The sequence below is a fragment of the Cyanistes caeruleus genome, chromosome 5, assembly GCF_971803275.1.
Source record: "Cyanistes caeruleus chromosome 5, bCyaCae1.hap1.1, whole genome shotgun sequence".
In the NCBI taxonomy this organism is placed as follows: domain Eukaryota; kingdom Metazoa; phylum Chordata; class Aves; order Passeriformes; family Paridae; genus Cyanistes; species Cyanistes caeruleus.
Genome location: NC_141705.1, coordinates 67,159,289 through 67,175,253, shown reverse-complemented (window position 1 = coordinate 67,175,253; position 15,965 = coordinate 67,159,289).

The following is a 15,965-nucleotide window of genomic DNA, read 5'->3' as shown; positions in this document are numbered from 1 at the left end:
TTTTGAGAAGATTTAGGGAATTTTGTGTGATTTTTCTGGGATTTTGTTGGGTATTGAGGACATTTTGTGGGATGTTTCTGGAATTTGGTGGGGCTTTTCAAGAATTTTGTGGTATTTTGAAAAGATTTAGGGAATTTTGTGGTGTTTTTTCTTGAATTTTGTGGGAAACTGTGCTGATTTTATGGGGCGTTTCTGGAATTTGGTCGAGTTTTCCGAAGATTTAGGGATTTTTGTGAGATTTTTGTGGGATGTTCTGGGAATTGGTGGAGATTTTGTGGGACATTCCTGTGAATTGGTAGGGTTTTGAAATGATTTAGGGAGTTTTGTGGGACTTCTCTGGAATTTTGTGTGTTTTTTCTGGAATTGTGTGGGATTCTGAGGAGACTTGAAGAATTTTGAGGAATTTGTTTTAGATTTTGTGGGAATTTGTGGAGATTCTGTGGGATTTTACTGGAATTTGGTGGGCCTTTTCAAGGACTTTGTGTGGTTTTGAGGAGACTTGAAGAATTTTCAGGGATTTTTCTTAGATTTTGTGGAAACTTGTGGAGGTTTTGTGGGATTTTTGTGGGATTTTGTGGGATATTGAGGCGATTTAGGGATCTTGAGGGATTTTTCATGTATTTTGTGGGAATTTGTGGTGATTTGGTGGGATATTTTTCTAGAATTTGGTCGTGTTTTGAGAAGATTTAGGGAATTTTGTGAGATTTTTCCTGGAATTTTGTTGGATACTGGGGAGATTTTGTGGGATGTTTGTGGAACTTTGAGGGACTCTTCTGGAATTTGGTGAGATTTTGTAGAGAACTGACGAATTATCAGGGATTTTTCATGTATTCTGTGGGAATTTGTGGAGATGTGGTGGGATTTTTGTGGATTTTGGCCGTGTTTTGAGAAGATTTAGGGAATTTTGTGTGATTTTTCTGGGATTTTGTTGGGTATTGAGGACATTTTGTGGGATGTTTCTGGAATTTGGTGGGGCTTTTCAAGAATTTTGTGGTATTTTGAAAAGATTTAGGGAATTTTGTGGTGTTTTTTCTTGAATTTTGTGGGAAACTGTGCTGATTTTATGGGGCGTTTCTGGAATTTGGTCGAGTTTTCAGAAGATTTAGGGATTTTTGTGAGATTTTTGTGGGATGTTCTGGGAATTGGTGGAGATTTTGTGGGACATTCCTGTGAATTGGTAGGGTTTTGAAATGATTTAGGGAGTTTTGTGGGACTTCTCTGGAATTTTGTGGGTTTTTTCTGGAATTGTGTGGGATTCTGAGGAGACTTGAAGAATTTTGAGGAATTTGTTTTAGATTTTGTGGGAATTTGTGGAGATTCTGTGGGATTTTACTGGAATTTGGTGGGCCTTTTCAAGGACTTTGTGTGGTTTTGAGGAGACTTGAAGAATTTTCAGGGATTTTTCTTAGATTTTGTGGAAACTTGTGGAGGTTTTGTGTGATTTTTGTGTGATTTTGTGGGATATTGAGGCGATTTAGGGATCTTGAGGGATTTTTCATGTATTTTGTGGGAATTTGTGGTGATTTGGTGGGATATTTTTCTAGAATTTGGTCGTGTTTTGAGAAGATTTAGGGAATTTTGTGAGATTTTTCCTGGAATTTTGTTGGATACTGGGGAGATTTTGTGGGATGTTTGTGGAACTTTGAGGGACTCTTCTGGAATTTGGTGAGATTTTGTAGAGAACTGACGAATTATCAGGGATTTTTCATGTATTCTGTGGGAATTTGTGGAGATGTGGTGGGATTTTTGTGGATTTTGGCCATGTTTTGAGAAGATTTAGGGAATTTTGTGGGATTTTTCCTGGAATTTTGTTGGGTATTGAGGACATTTTGTGGGATGTTTCTGGAATTTGGTGGGGCTTTTCAAGAATTTTGTGGTATTTTGAAAAGATTTAGGGAATTTTGTGGTGTTTTTTCTTGAATTTTGTGGGAAACTGTGCTGATTTTATGGGGCGTTTCTGGAATTTGGTTGAGTTTTCCGAAGATTTAGGGATTTTTGTGAGATTTTTGTGGGATGTTCTGGGAATTGGTGGAGATTTTGTGGGACATTCCTGTGAATTGGTAGGGTTTTGAAATGATTTAGGGAGTTTTGTGGGACTTCTCTGGAATTTTGTGGGTTTTTTCTGGAATTGTGTGGGATTCTGAGGAGACTTGAAGAATTTTGAGGAATTTGTTTTAGATTTTGTGGGAATTTGTGGAGATTCTGTGGGATTTTACTGGAATTTGGTGGGCCTTTTCAAGGACTTTGTGTGGTTTTGAGGAGACTTGAAGAATTTTCAGGGATTTTTCTTAGATTTTGTGGAAACTTGTGGAGGTTTTGTGCGATTTTTGTGGGATTTTGTGGGATATTGAGGCGATTTAGGGATCTTGAGGGATTTTTCATGTATTTTGTGGGAATTTGTGGTGATTTGGTGGGATATTTTTCTAGAATTTGGTCGTGTTTTGAGAAGATTTAGGGAATTTTGTGAGATTTTTCCTGGAATTTTGTTGGATACTGGGGAGATTTTGTGGGATGTTTGTGGAACTTTGAGGGACTCTTCTGGAATTTGGTGAGATTCTGTAGAGAACTGACGAATTATCAGGGATTTTTCATGTATTCTGTGGGAATTTGTGGAGATGTGGTGGGATTTTTGTGGATTTTGGCCGTGTTTTGAGAAGATTTAGGGAATTTTGTGGGATTTTTCCTGGAATTTTGTTGGGTATTGAGGAAATTTTGTGGGATGTTTCTGGAATTTGGTGGGGCTTTTCAAGAATTTTGTGGTATTTTGAAAAGATTTAGGGAATTTTGTGGTGTTTTTTCTTGAATTTTGTGGGAAACTGTGCTGATTTTATGGGGCGTTTCTGGAATTTGGTCGAGTTTTCAGAAGATTTAGGGATTTTTGTGAGATTTTTGTGGGATGTTCTGGGAATTGGTGGAGATTTTGTGGGACATTCCTGTGAATTGGTAGGGTTTTGAAATGATTTAGGGAGTTTTGTGGGACTTCTCTGGAATTTTGTGGGTTTTTTCTGGAATTGTGTGGGATTCTGAGGAGACTTGAAGAATTTTGAGGAATTTGTTTTAGATTTTGTGGGAATTTGTGGAGATTCTGTGGGATTTTACTGGAATTTGGTGGGCCTTTTCAAGGACTTTGTGTGGTTTTGAGGAGACTTGAAGAATTTTCAGGGATTTTTCTTAGATTTTGTGGAAACTTGTGGAGGTTTTGTGCGATTTTTGTGTGATTTTGTGGGATATTGAGGCGATTTAGGGATCTTGAGGGATTTTTCATGTATTTTGTGGGAATTTGTGGTGATTTGGTGGGATATTTTTCTAGAATTTGGTCGTGTTTTGAGAAGATTTAGGGAATTTTGTGAGATTTTTCCTGGAATTTTGTTGGATACTGGGGAGATTTTGTGGGATGTTTGTGGAACTTTGAGGGACTCTTCTGGAATTTGGTGAGATTCTGTAGAGAACTGACGAATTATCAGGGATTTTTCATGTATTCTGTGGGAATTTGTGGAGATGTGGTGGGATTTTTGTGGATTTTGGCCGTGTTTTGAGAAGATTTAGGGAATTTTGTGGGATTTTTCCTGGAAGTTTGTTGGATACTGGGGAGATTTTGTGGGATGTTTGTGGAACTTTGAGGGACTCTTCTGGAATTTGGTGAGATTCTGTAGAGAACTGACGAATTATCAGGGATTTTTCATGTATTCTGTGGGAATTTGTGGAGATTCTGTGGGATTTTTGTGGATTTTGGCCGTGTTTTGAGAAGATTTAGGGAATTTTGTGTGATTTTTCTGGGATTTTGTTGGGTATTGAGGACATTTTGTGGGATGTTTCTGGAATTTGGTGGGGCTTTTCAAGAATTTTGTGGTATTTTGAAAAGATTTAGGGAATTTTGTGGGTTTTTTTTCTTGAATTTTGTGGGAAACTGTGCTGATTTTATGGGGCGTTTCTGGAATTTGGTCGAGTTTTCCGAAGATTTAGGGATTTTTGTGAGATTTTTGTGGGATGTTCTGGGAATTGGTGGAGATTTTGTGGGACATTCCTGTGAATTGGTAGGGTTTTGAAATGATTTAGGGAGTTTTGTGGGACTTCTCTGGAATTTTGTGGGTTTTTTCTGGAATTGTGTGGGATTCTGAGGAGACTTGAATTTTGAGGAATTTGTTTTAGATTTTGTGGGAATTTGTGGAGATTCTGTGGGATTTTACTGGAATTTGGTGGGCCTTTTCAAGGACTTTGTGTGGTTTTGAGGAGACTTGAAGAATTTTGAGGAATTTTTCTTAGATTTTGTGGAAACTTGTGGAGGTTTTGTGTGATTTTTGTGTGATTTTGTGGGATATTGAGGCGATTTAGGGATCTTGAGGGATTTTTCATGTATTTTGTGGGAATTTGTGGTGATTTGGTGGGATATTTTTCTAGAATTTGGTCGTGTTTTGAGAAGATTTAGGGAATTTTGTGAGATTTTTCCTGGAATTTTGTTGGATACTGGGGAGATTTTGTTGGATGTTTGTGGAACTTTGAGGGACTTTTCTGGAATTTGGTGAGATTCTGTAGAGAACTGACGAATTATCAGGGATTTTTCATGTATTCTGTGGGAATTTGTGGAGATGTGGTGGGATTTTTGTGGATTTTGGCCGTGTTTTGAGAAGATTTAGGGAATTTTGTGTGATTTTTCTGGGATTTTGTTGGGTATTGAGGACATTTTGTGGGATGTTTCTGGAATTTGGTGGGGCTTTTCAAGAATTTTGTGGTATTTTGAAAAGATTTAGGGAATTTTGTGGTGTTTTTTCTTGAATTTTGTGGGAAACTGTGCTGATTTTATGGGGCGTTTCTGGAATTTGGTCGAGTTTTCCGAAGATTTAGGGATTTTTGTGAGATTTTTGTGGGATGTTCTGGGAATTGGTGGAGATTTTGTGGGACATTCCTGTGAATTGGTAGGGTTTTGAAATGATTTAGGGAGTTTTGTGGGACTTCTCTGGAATTTTGTGTGTTTTTTCTGGAATTGTGTGGGATTCTGAGGAGACTTGAAGAATTTTGAGGAATTTGTTTTAGATTTTGTGGGAATTTGTGGAGATTCTGTGGGATTTTACTGGAATTTGGTGGGCCTTTTCAAGGACTTTGTGTGGTTTTGAGGAGACTTGAAGAATTTTCAGGGATTTTTCTTAGATTTTGTGGAAACTTGTGGAGGTTTTGTGGGATTTTTGTGGGATTTTGTGGGATATTGAGGCGATTTAGGGATCTTGAGGGATTTTTCATGTATTTTGTGGGAATTTGTGGTGATTTGGTGGGATATTTTTCTAGAATTTGGTCGTGTTTTGAGAAGATTTAGGGAATTTTGTGAGATTTTTCCTGGAATTTTGTTGGATACTGGGGAGATTTTGTGGGATGTTTGTGGAACTTTGAGGGACTCTTCTGGAATTTGGTGAGATTTTGTAGAGAACTGACGAATTATCAGGGATTTTTCATGTATTCTGTGGGAATTTGTGGAGATGTGGTGGGATTTTTGTGGATTTTGGCCGTGTTTTGAGAAGATTTAGGGAATTTTGTGTGATTTTTCTGGGATTTTGTTGGGTATTGAGGACATTTTGTGGGATGTTTCTGGAATTTGGTGGGGCTTTTCAAGAATTTTGTGGTATTTTGAAAAGATTTAGGGAATTTTGTGGTGTTTTTTCTTGAATTTTGTGGGAAACTGTGCTGATTTTATGGGGCGTTTCTGGAATTTGGTCGAGTTTTCAGAAGATTTAGGGATTTTTGTGAGATTTTTGTGGGATGTTCTGGGAATTGGTGGAGATTTTGTGGGACATTCCTGTGAATTGGTAGGGTTTTGAAATGATTTAGGGAGTTTTGTGGGACTTCTCTGGAATTTTGTGGGTTTTTTCTGGAATTGTGTGGGATTCTGAGGAGACTTGAAGAATTTTGAGGAATTTGTTTTAGATTTTGTGGGAATTTGTGGAGATTCTGTGGGATTTTACTGGAATTTGGTGGGCCTTTTCAAGGACTTTGTGTGGTTTTGAGGAGACTTGAAGAATTTTCAGGGATTTTTCTTAGATTTTGTGGAAACTTGTGGAGGTTTTGTGTGATTTTTGTGTGATTTTGTGGGATATTGAGGCGATTTAGGGATCTTGAGGGATTTTTCATGTATTTTGTGGGAATTTGTGGTGATTTGGTGGGATATTTTTCTAGAATTTGGTCGTGTTTTGAGAAGATTTAGGGAATTTTGTGAGATTTTTCCTGGAATTTTGTTGGATACTGGGGAGATTTTGTGGGATGTTTGTGGAACTTTGAGGGACTCTTCTGGAATTTGGTGAGATTTTGTAGAGAACTGACGAATTATCAGGGATTTTTCATGTATTCTGTGGGAATTTGTGGAGATGTGGTGGGATTTTTGTGGATTTTGGCCATGTTTTGAGAAGATTTAGGGAATTTTGTGGGATTTTTCCTGGAATTTTGTTGGGTATTGAGGACATTTTGTGGGATGTTTCTGGAATTTGGTGGGGCTTTTCAAGAATTTTGTGGTATTTTGAAAAGATTTAGGGAATTTTGTGGTGTTTTTTCTTGAATTTTGTGGGAAACTGTGCTGATTTTATGGGGCGTTTCTGGAATTTGGTTGAGTTTTCCGAAGATTTAGGGATTTTTGTGAGATTTTTGTGGGATGTTCTGGGAATTGGTGGAGATTTTGTGGGACATTCCTGTGAATTGGTAGGGTTTTGAAATGATTTAGGGAGTTTTGTGGGACTTCTCTGGAATTTTGTGGGTTTTTTCTGGAATTGTGTGGGATTCTGAGGAGACTTGAAGAATTTTGAGGAATTTGTTTTAGATTTTGTGGGAATTTGTGGAGATTCTGTGGGATTTTACTGGAATTTGGTGGGCCTTTTCAAGGACTTTGTGTGGTTTTGAGGAGACTTGAAGAATTTTCAGGGATTTTTCTTAGATTTTGTGGAAACTTGTGGAGGTTTTGTGCGATTTTTGTGTGATTTTGTGGGATATTGAGGTGATTTAGGGATCTTGAGGGATTTTTCATGTATTTTGTGGGAATTTGTGGTGATTTGGTGGGATATTTTTCTAGAATTTGGTCGTGTTTTGAGAAGATTTAGGGAATTTTGTGAGATTTTTCCTGGAATTTTGTTGGATACTGGGGAGATTTTGTGGGATGTTTGTGGAACTTTGAGGGACTTTTCTGGAATTTGGTGAGATTCTGTAGAGAACTGACGAATTATCAGGGATTTTTCATGTATTCTGTGGGAATTTGTGGAGATGTGGTGGGATTTTTGTGGATTTTGGCCGTGTTTTGAGAAGATTTAGGGAATTTTGTGGGATTTTTCTGGGATTTTGTTGGGTATTGAGGACATTTTGTGGGATGTTTCTGGAATTTGGTGGGGCTTTTCAAGAATTTTGTGGTATTTTGAAAAGATTTAGGGAATTTTGTGGTGTTTTTTCTTGAATTTTGTGGGAAACTGTGCTGATTTTATGGGGCGTTTCTGGAATTTGGTTGAGTTTTCCGAAGATTTAGGGATTTTTGTGAGATTTTTGTGGGATGTTCTGGGAATTGGTGGAGATTTTGTGGGACATTCCTGTGAATTGGTAGGGTTTTGAAATGATTTAGGGAGTTTTGTGGGACTTCTCTGGAATTTTGTGGGTTTTTTCTGGAATTGTGTGGGATTCTGAGGAGACTTGAAGAATTTTGAGGAATTTGTTTTAGATTTTGTGGGAATTTGTGGAGATTCTGTGGGATTTTACTGGAATTTGGTGGGCCTTTTCAAGGACTTTGTGTGGTTTTGAGGAGACTTGAAGAATTTTCAGGGATTTTTCTTAGATTTTGTGGAAACTTGTGGAGGTTTTGTGCGATTTTTGTGTGATTTTGTGGGATATTGAGGCGATTTAGGGATCTTGAGGGATTTTTCATGTATTTTGTGGGAATTTGTGGTGATTTGGTGGGATATTTTTCTAGAATTTGGTCGTGTTTTGAGAAGATTTAGGGAATTTTGTGAGATTTTTCCTGGAATTTTGTTGGATACTGGGGAGATTTTGTGGGATGTTTGTGGAACTTTGAGGGACTCTTCTGGAATTTGGTGAGATTCTGTAGAGAACTGACGAATTATCAGGGATTTTTCATGTATTCTGTGGGAATTTGTGGAGATTTGGTGGGATTTTTGTGGATTTTGGCCGTGTTTTGAGAAGATTTAGGGAATTTTGTGGGATTTTTCCTGGAATTTTGTTGGATACTGGGGAGATTTTGTGGGATGTTTGTGGAACTTTGAGGGACTCTTCTGGAATTTGGTGAGATTCTGTAGAGAACTGACGAATTATCAGGGATTTTTCATGTATTCTGTGGGAATTTGTGGAGATTCTGTGGGATTTTTGTGGATTTTGGCCGTGTTTTGAGAAGATTTAGGGAATTTTGTGTGATTTTTCTGGGATTTTGTTGGGTATTGAGGACATTTTGTGGGATGTTTCTGGAATTTGGTGGGGCTTTTCAAGAATTTTGTGGTATTTTGAAAAGATTTAGGGAATTTTGTGGGTTTTTTTTCTTGAATTTTGTGGGAAACTGTGCTGATTTTATGGGGCGTTTCTGGAATTTGGTCGAGTTTTCCGAAGATTTAGGGATTTTTGTGAGATTTTTGTGGGATGTTCTGGGAATTGGTGGAGATTTTGTGGGACATTCCTGTGAATTGGTAGGGTTTTGAAATGATTTAGGGAGTTTTGTGGGACTTCTCTGGAATTTTGTGGGTTTTTTCTGGAATTGTGTGGGATTCTGAGGAGACTTGAATTTTGAGGAATTTGTTTTAGATTTTGTGGGAATTTGTGGAGATTCTGTGGGATTTTACTGGAATTTGGTGGGCCTTTTCAAGGACTTTGTGTGGTTTTGAGGAGACTTGAAGAATTTTGAGGAATTTTTCTTAGATTTTGTGGAAACTTGTGGAGGTTTTGTGTGATTTTTGTGTGATTTTGTGGGATATTGAGGCGATTTAGGGATCTTGAGGGATTTTTCATGTATTTTGTGGGAATTTGTGGTGATTTGGTGGGATATTTTTCTAGAATTTGGTCGTGTTTTGAGAAGATTTAGGGAATTTTGTGAGATTTTTCCTGGAATTTTGTTGGATACTGGGGAGATTTTGTGGGATGTTTGTGGAACTTTGAGGGACTTTTCTGGAATTTGGTGAGATTCTGTAGAGAACTGACGAATTATCAGGGATTTTTCATGTATTCTGTGGGAATTTGTGGAGATTTGGTGGGATTTTTGTGGATTTTGGCCGTGTTTTGAGAAGATTTAGGGAATTTTGTGTGATTTTTCTGGGATTTTGTTGGGTATTGAGGACATTTTGTGGGATGTTTCGGGAATTTGGTGGGGCTTTTCAAGAATTTTGTGGTATTTTGAAAAGATTTAGGGAATTTTGTGGTGTTTTTTCTTGAATTTTGTGGGAAACTGTGCTGATTTTATGGGGCGTTTCTGGAATTTGGTCGAGTTTTCCGAAGATTTAGGGATTTTTGTGAGATTTTTGTGGGATGTTCTGGGAATTGGTGGAGATTTTGTGGGACATTCCTGTGAATTGGTAGGGTTTTGAAATGATTTAGGGAGTTTTGTGGGACTTCTCTGGAATTTTGTGTGTTTTTTCTGGAATTGTGTGGGATTCTGAGGAGACTTGAAGAATTTTGAGGAATTTGTTTTAGATTTTGTGGGAATTTGTGGAGATTCTGTGGGATTTTACTGGAATTTGGTGGGCCTTTTCAAGGACTTTGTGTGGTTTTGAGGAGACTTGAAGAATTTTCAGGGATTTTTCTTAGATTTTGTGGAAACTTGTGGAGGTTTTGTGCGATTTTTGTGGGATTTTGTGGGATATTGAGGCGATTTAGGGATCTTGAGGGATTTTTCATGTATTTTGTGGGAATTTGTGGTGATTTGGTGGGATATTTTTCTAGAATTTGGTCGTGTTTTGAGAAGATTTAGGGAATTTTGTGAGATTTTTCCTGGAATTTTGTTGGATACTGGGGAGATTTTGTGGGATGTTTGTGGAACTTTGAGGGACTCTTCTGGAATTTGGTGAGATTTTGTAGAGAACTGACGAATTATCAGGGATTTTTCATGTATTCTGTGGGAATTTGTGGAGATGTGGTGGGATTTTTGTGGATTTTGGCCGTGTTTTGAGAAGATTTAGGGAATTTTGTGTGATTTTTCTGGGATTTTGTTGGGTATTGAGGACATTTTGTGGGATGTTTCTGGAATTTGGTGGGGCTTTTCAAGAATTTTGTGGTATTTTGAAAAGATTTAGGGAATTTTGTGGTGTTTTTTCTTGAATTTTGTGGGAAACTGTGCTGATTTTATGGGGCGTTTCTGGAATTTGGTCGAGTTTTCCGAAGATTTAGGGATTTTTGTGAGATTTTTGTGGGATGTTCTGGGAATTGGTGGAGATTTTGTGGGACATTCCTGTGAATTGGTAGGGTTTTGAAATGATTTAGGGAGTTTTGTGGGACTTCTCTGGAATTTTGTGTGTTTTTTCTGGAATTGTGTGGGATTCTGAGGAGACTTGAAGAATTTTGAGGAATTTGTTTTAGATTTTGTGGGAATTTGTGGAGCTTTTGTGGGATTTTACTGGAATTTGGTGGGCCTTTTCAAGGACTTTGTGTGGTTTTGAGGAGACTTGAAGACTTTTCAGGGATTTTTCTTAGATTTTGTGGAAACTTGTGGAGGTTTTGTGTGATTTTTGTGGGATTTTGTGGGATATTGAGGCGATTTAGGGATCTTGAGGGATTTTTCATGTATTTTGTGGGAATTTGTGGTGATTTGGTGGGATATTTTTCTAGAATTTGGTCGTGTTTTGAGAAGATTTAGGGAATTTTGTGAGATTTTTCCTGGAATTTTGTTGGATACTGGGGAGATTTTGTGGGATGTTTGTGGAACTTTGAGGGACTCTTCTGGAATTTGGTGAGATTTTGTAGAGAACTGACGAATTATCAGGGATTTTTCATGTATTCTGTGGGAATTTGTGGAGATGTGGTGGGATTTTTGTGGATTTTGGCCATGTTTTGAGAAGATTTAGGGAATTTTGTGGGATTTTTCCTGGAATTTTGTTGGGTATTGAGGACATTTTGTGGGATGTTTCTGGAATTTGGTGGGGCTTTTCAAGAATTTTGTGGTATTTTGAAAAGATTTAGGGAATTTTGTGGTGTTTTTTCTTGAATTTTGTGGGAAACTGTGCTGATTTTATGGGGCGTTTCTGGAATTTGGTTGAGTTTTCCGAAGATTTAGGGATTTTTGTGAGATTTTTGTGGGATGTTCTGGGAATTGGTGGAGATTTTGTGGGACATTCCTGTGAATTGGTAGGGTTTTGAAATGATTTAGGGAGTTTTGTGGGACTTCTCTGGAATTTTGTGGGTTTTTTCTGGAATTGTGTGGGATTCTGAGGAGACTTGAAGAATTTTGAGGAATTTGTTTTAGATTTTGTGGGAATTTGTGGAGATTCTGTGGGATTTTACTGGAATTTGGTGGGCCTTTTCAAGGACTTTGTGTGGTTTTGAGGAGACTTGAAGAATTTTCAGGGATTTTTCTTAGATTTTGTGGAAACTTGTGGAGGTTTTGTGTGATTTTTGTGTGATTTTGTGGGATATTGAGGCGATTTAGGGATCTTGAGGGATTTTTCATGTATTTTGTGGGAATTTGTGGTGATTTGGTGGGATATTTTTCTAGAATTTGGTCGTGTTTTGAGAAGATTTAGGGAATTTTGTGAGATTTTTCCTGGAATTTTGTTGGATACTGGGGAGATTTTGTGGGATGTTTGTGGAACTTTGAGGGACTCTTCTGGAATTTGGTGAGATTCTGTAGAGAACTGACGAATTATCAGGGATTTTTCATGTATTCTGTGGGAATTTGTGGAGATTCTGTGGGATTTTTGTGGATTTTGGCCGTGTTTTGAGAAGATTTAGGGAATTTTGTGTGATTTTTCTGGGATTTTGTTGGGTATTGAGGACATTTTGTGGGATGTTTCTGGAATTTGGTGGGGCTTTTCAAGAATTTTGTGGTATTTTGAAAAGATTTAGGGAATTTTGTGGGTTTTTTTTCTTGAATTTTGTGGGAAACTGTGCTGATTTTATGGGGCGTTTCTGGAATTTGGTCGAGTTTTCAGAAGATTTAGGGATTTTTGTGAGATTTTTGTGGGATGTTCTGGGAATTGGTGGAGATTTTGTGGGACATTCCTGTGAATTGGTAGGGTTTTGAAATGATTTAGGGAGTTTTGTGGGACTTCTCTGGAATTTTGTGGGTTTTTTCTGGAATTGTGTGGGATTCTGAGGAGGCTTGAATTTTGAGGAATTTGTTTTAGATTTTGTGGGAATTTGTGGAGATTCTGTGGGATTTTACTGGAATTTGGTGGGCCTTTTCAAGGACTTTGTGTGGTTTTGAGGAGACTTGAAGAATTTTGAGGAATTTTTCTTAGATTTTGTGGAAACTTGTGGAGGTTTTGTGTGATTTTTGTGTGATTTTGTGGGATATTGAGGCGATTTAGGGATCTTGAGGGATTTTTCATGTATTTTGTGGGAATTTGTGGAGATTTGGTTGGATATTTTTCTAGAATTTGGTCGTGTTTTGAGAAGATTTAGGGAATTTTGTGAGATTTTTCCTGGAATTTTGTTGGATACTGGGGAGATTTTGTGGGATGTTTGTGGAACTTTGAGGGACTTTTCTGGAATTTGGTGAGATTCTGTAGAGAACTGACGAATTATCAGGGATTTTTCATGTATTCTGTGGGAATTTGTGGAGATGTGGTGGGATTTTTGTGGATTTTGGCCATGTTTTGAGAAGATTTAGGGAATTTTGTGGGATTTTTCCTGGAATTTTGTTGGGTATTGAGGACATTTTGTGGGATGTTTCTGGAATTTGGTGGGGCTTTTCAAGAATTTTGTGGTATTTTGAAAAGATTTAGGGAATTTTGTGGTGTTTTTTCTTGAATTTTGTGGGAAACTGTGCTGATTTTATGGGGCGTTTCTGGAATTTGGTTGAGTTTTCCGAAGATTTAGGGATTTTTGTGAGATTTTTGTGGGATGTTCTGGGAATTGGTGGAGATTTTGTGGGACATTCCTGTGAATTGGTAGGGTTTTGAAATGATTTAGGGAGTTTTGTGGGACTTCTCTGGAATTTTGTGGGTTTTTTCTGGAATTGTGTGGGATTCTGAGGAGACTTGAAGAATTTTGAGGAATTTGTTTTAGATTTTGTGGGAATTTGTGGAGATTCTGTGGGATTTTACTGGAATTTGGTGGGCCTTTTCAAGGACTTTGTGTGGTTTTGAGGAGACTTGAAGAATTTTCAGGGATTTTTCTTAGATTTTGTGGAAACTTGTGGAGGTTTTGTGCGATTTTTGTGTGATTTTGTGGGATATTGAGGTGATTTAGGGATCTTGAGGGATTTTTCATGTATTTTGTGGGAATTTGTGGTGATTTGGTGGGATATTTTTCTAGAATTTGGTCGTGTTTTGAGAAGATTTAGGGAATTTTGTGAGATTTTTCCTGGAATTTTGTTGGATACTGGGGAGATTTTGTGGGATGTTTGTGGAACTTTGAGGGACTTTTCTGGAATTTGGTGAGATTCTGTAGAGAACTGACGAATTATCAGGGATTTTTCATGTATTCTGTGGGAATTTGTGGAGATGTGGTGGGATTTTTGTGGATTTTGGCCGTGTTTTGAGAAGATTTAGGGAATTTTGTGGGATTTTTCTGGGATTTTGTTGGGTATTGAGGACATTTTGTGGGATGTTTCTGGAATTTGGTGGGGCTTTTCAAGAATTTTGTGGTATTTTGAAAAGATTTAGGGAATTTTGTGGTGTTTTTTCTTGAATTTTGTGGGAAACTGTGCTGATTTTATGGGGCGTTTCTGGAATTTGGTTGAGTTTTCCGAAGATTTAGGGATTTTTGTGAGATTTTTGTGGGATGTTCTGGGAATTGGTGGAGATTTTGTGGGACATTCCTGTGAATTGGTAGGGTTTTGAAATGATTTAGGGAGTTTTGTGGGACTTCTCTGGAATTTTGTGGGTTTTTTCTGGAATTGTGTGGGATTCTGAGGAGACTTGAAGAATTTTGAGGAATTTGTTTTAGATTTTGTGGGAATTTGTGGAGATTCTGTGGGATTTTACTGGAATTTGGTGGGCCTTTTCAAGGACTTTGTGTGGTTTTGAGGAGACTTGAAGAATTTTCAGGGATTTTTCTTAGATTTTGTGGAAACTTGTGGAGGTTTTGTGCGATTTTTGTGTGATTTTGTGGGATATTGAGGCGATTTAGGGATCTTGAGGGATTTTTCATGTATTTTGTGGGAATTTGTGGTGATTTGGTGGGATATTTTTCTAGAATTTGGTCGTGTTTTGAGAAGATTTAGGGAATTTTGTGAGATTTTTCCTGGAATTTTGTTGGATACTGGGGAGATTTTGTGGGATGTTTGTGGAACTTTGAGGGACTCTTCTGGAATTTGGTGAGATTCTGTAGAGAACTGACGAATTATCAGGGATTTTTCATGTATTCTGTGGGAATTTGTGGAGATTTGGTGGGATTTTTGTGGATTTTGGCCGTGTTTTGAGAAGATTTAGGGAATTTTGTGTGATTTTTCCTGGAATTTTGTTGGATACTGGGGAGATTTTGTGGGATGTTTGTGGAACTTTGAGGGACTCTTCTGGAATTTGGTGAGATTCTGTAGAGAACTGACGAATTATCAGGGATTTTTCATGTATTCTGTGGGAATTTGTGGAGATGTGGTGGGATTTTTGTGGATTTTGGCCGTGTTTTGAGAAGATTTAGGGAATTTTGTGTGATTTTTCTGGGATTTTGTTGGGTATTGAGGACATTTTGTGGGATGTTTCTGGAATTTGGTGGGGCTTTTCAAGAATTTTGTGGTATTTTGAAAAGATTTAGGGAATTTTGTGGGTTTTTTTTCTTGAATTTTGTGGGAAACTGTGCTGATTTTATGGGGCGTTTCTGGAATTTGGTCGAGTTTTCCGAAGATTTAGGGATTTTTGTGAGATTTTTGTGGGATGTTCTGGGAATTGGTGGAGATTTTGTGGGACATTCCTGTGAATTGGTAGGGTTTTGAAATGATTTAGGGAGTTTTGTGGGACTTCTCTGGAATTTTGTGGGTTTTTTCTGGAATTGTGTGGGATTCTGAGGAGACTTGAATTTTGAGGAATTTGTTTTAGATTTTGTGGGAATTTGTGGAGATTCTGTGGGATTTTACTGGAATTTGGTGGGCCTTTTCAAGGACTTTGTGTGGTTTTGAGGAGACTTGAAGAATTTTGAGGAATTTTTCTTAGATTTTGTGGAAACTTGTGGAGGTTTTGTGTGATTTTTGTGTGATTTTGTGGGATATTGAGGCGATTTAGGGATCTTGAGGGATTTTTCATGTATTTTGTGGGAATTTGTGGTGATTTGGTGGGATATTTTTCTAGAATTTGGTCGTGTTTTGAGAAGATTTAGGGAATTTTGTGAGATTTTTCCTGGAATTTTGTTGGATACTGGGGAGATTTTGTGGGATGTTTGTGGAACTTTGAGGGACTTTTCTGGAATTTGGTGAGATTCTGTAGAGAACTGACGAATTATCAGGGATTTTTCATGTATTCTGTGGGAATTTGTGGAGATTTGGTGGGATTTTTGTGGATTTTGGCCGTGTTTTGAGAAGATTTAGGGAATTTTGTGTGATTTTTCTGGGATTTTGTTGGGTATTGAGGACATTTTGTGGGATGTTTCGGGAATTTGGTGGGGCTTTTCAAGAATTTTGTGGTATTTTGAAAAGATTTAGGGAATTTTGTGGTGTTTTTTCTTGAATTTTGTGGGAAACTGTGCTGATTTTATGGGGCGTTTCTGGAATTTGGTCGAGTTTTCCGAAGATTTAGGGATTTTTGTGAGATTTTTGTGGGATGTTCTGGGAATTGGTGGAGATTTTGTGGGACATTCCTGTGAATTGGTAGGGTTTTGAAATGATTTAGGGAGTTTTGTGGGACTTCTCTGGAATTTTGTGT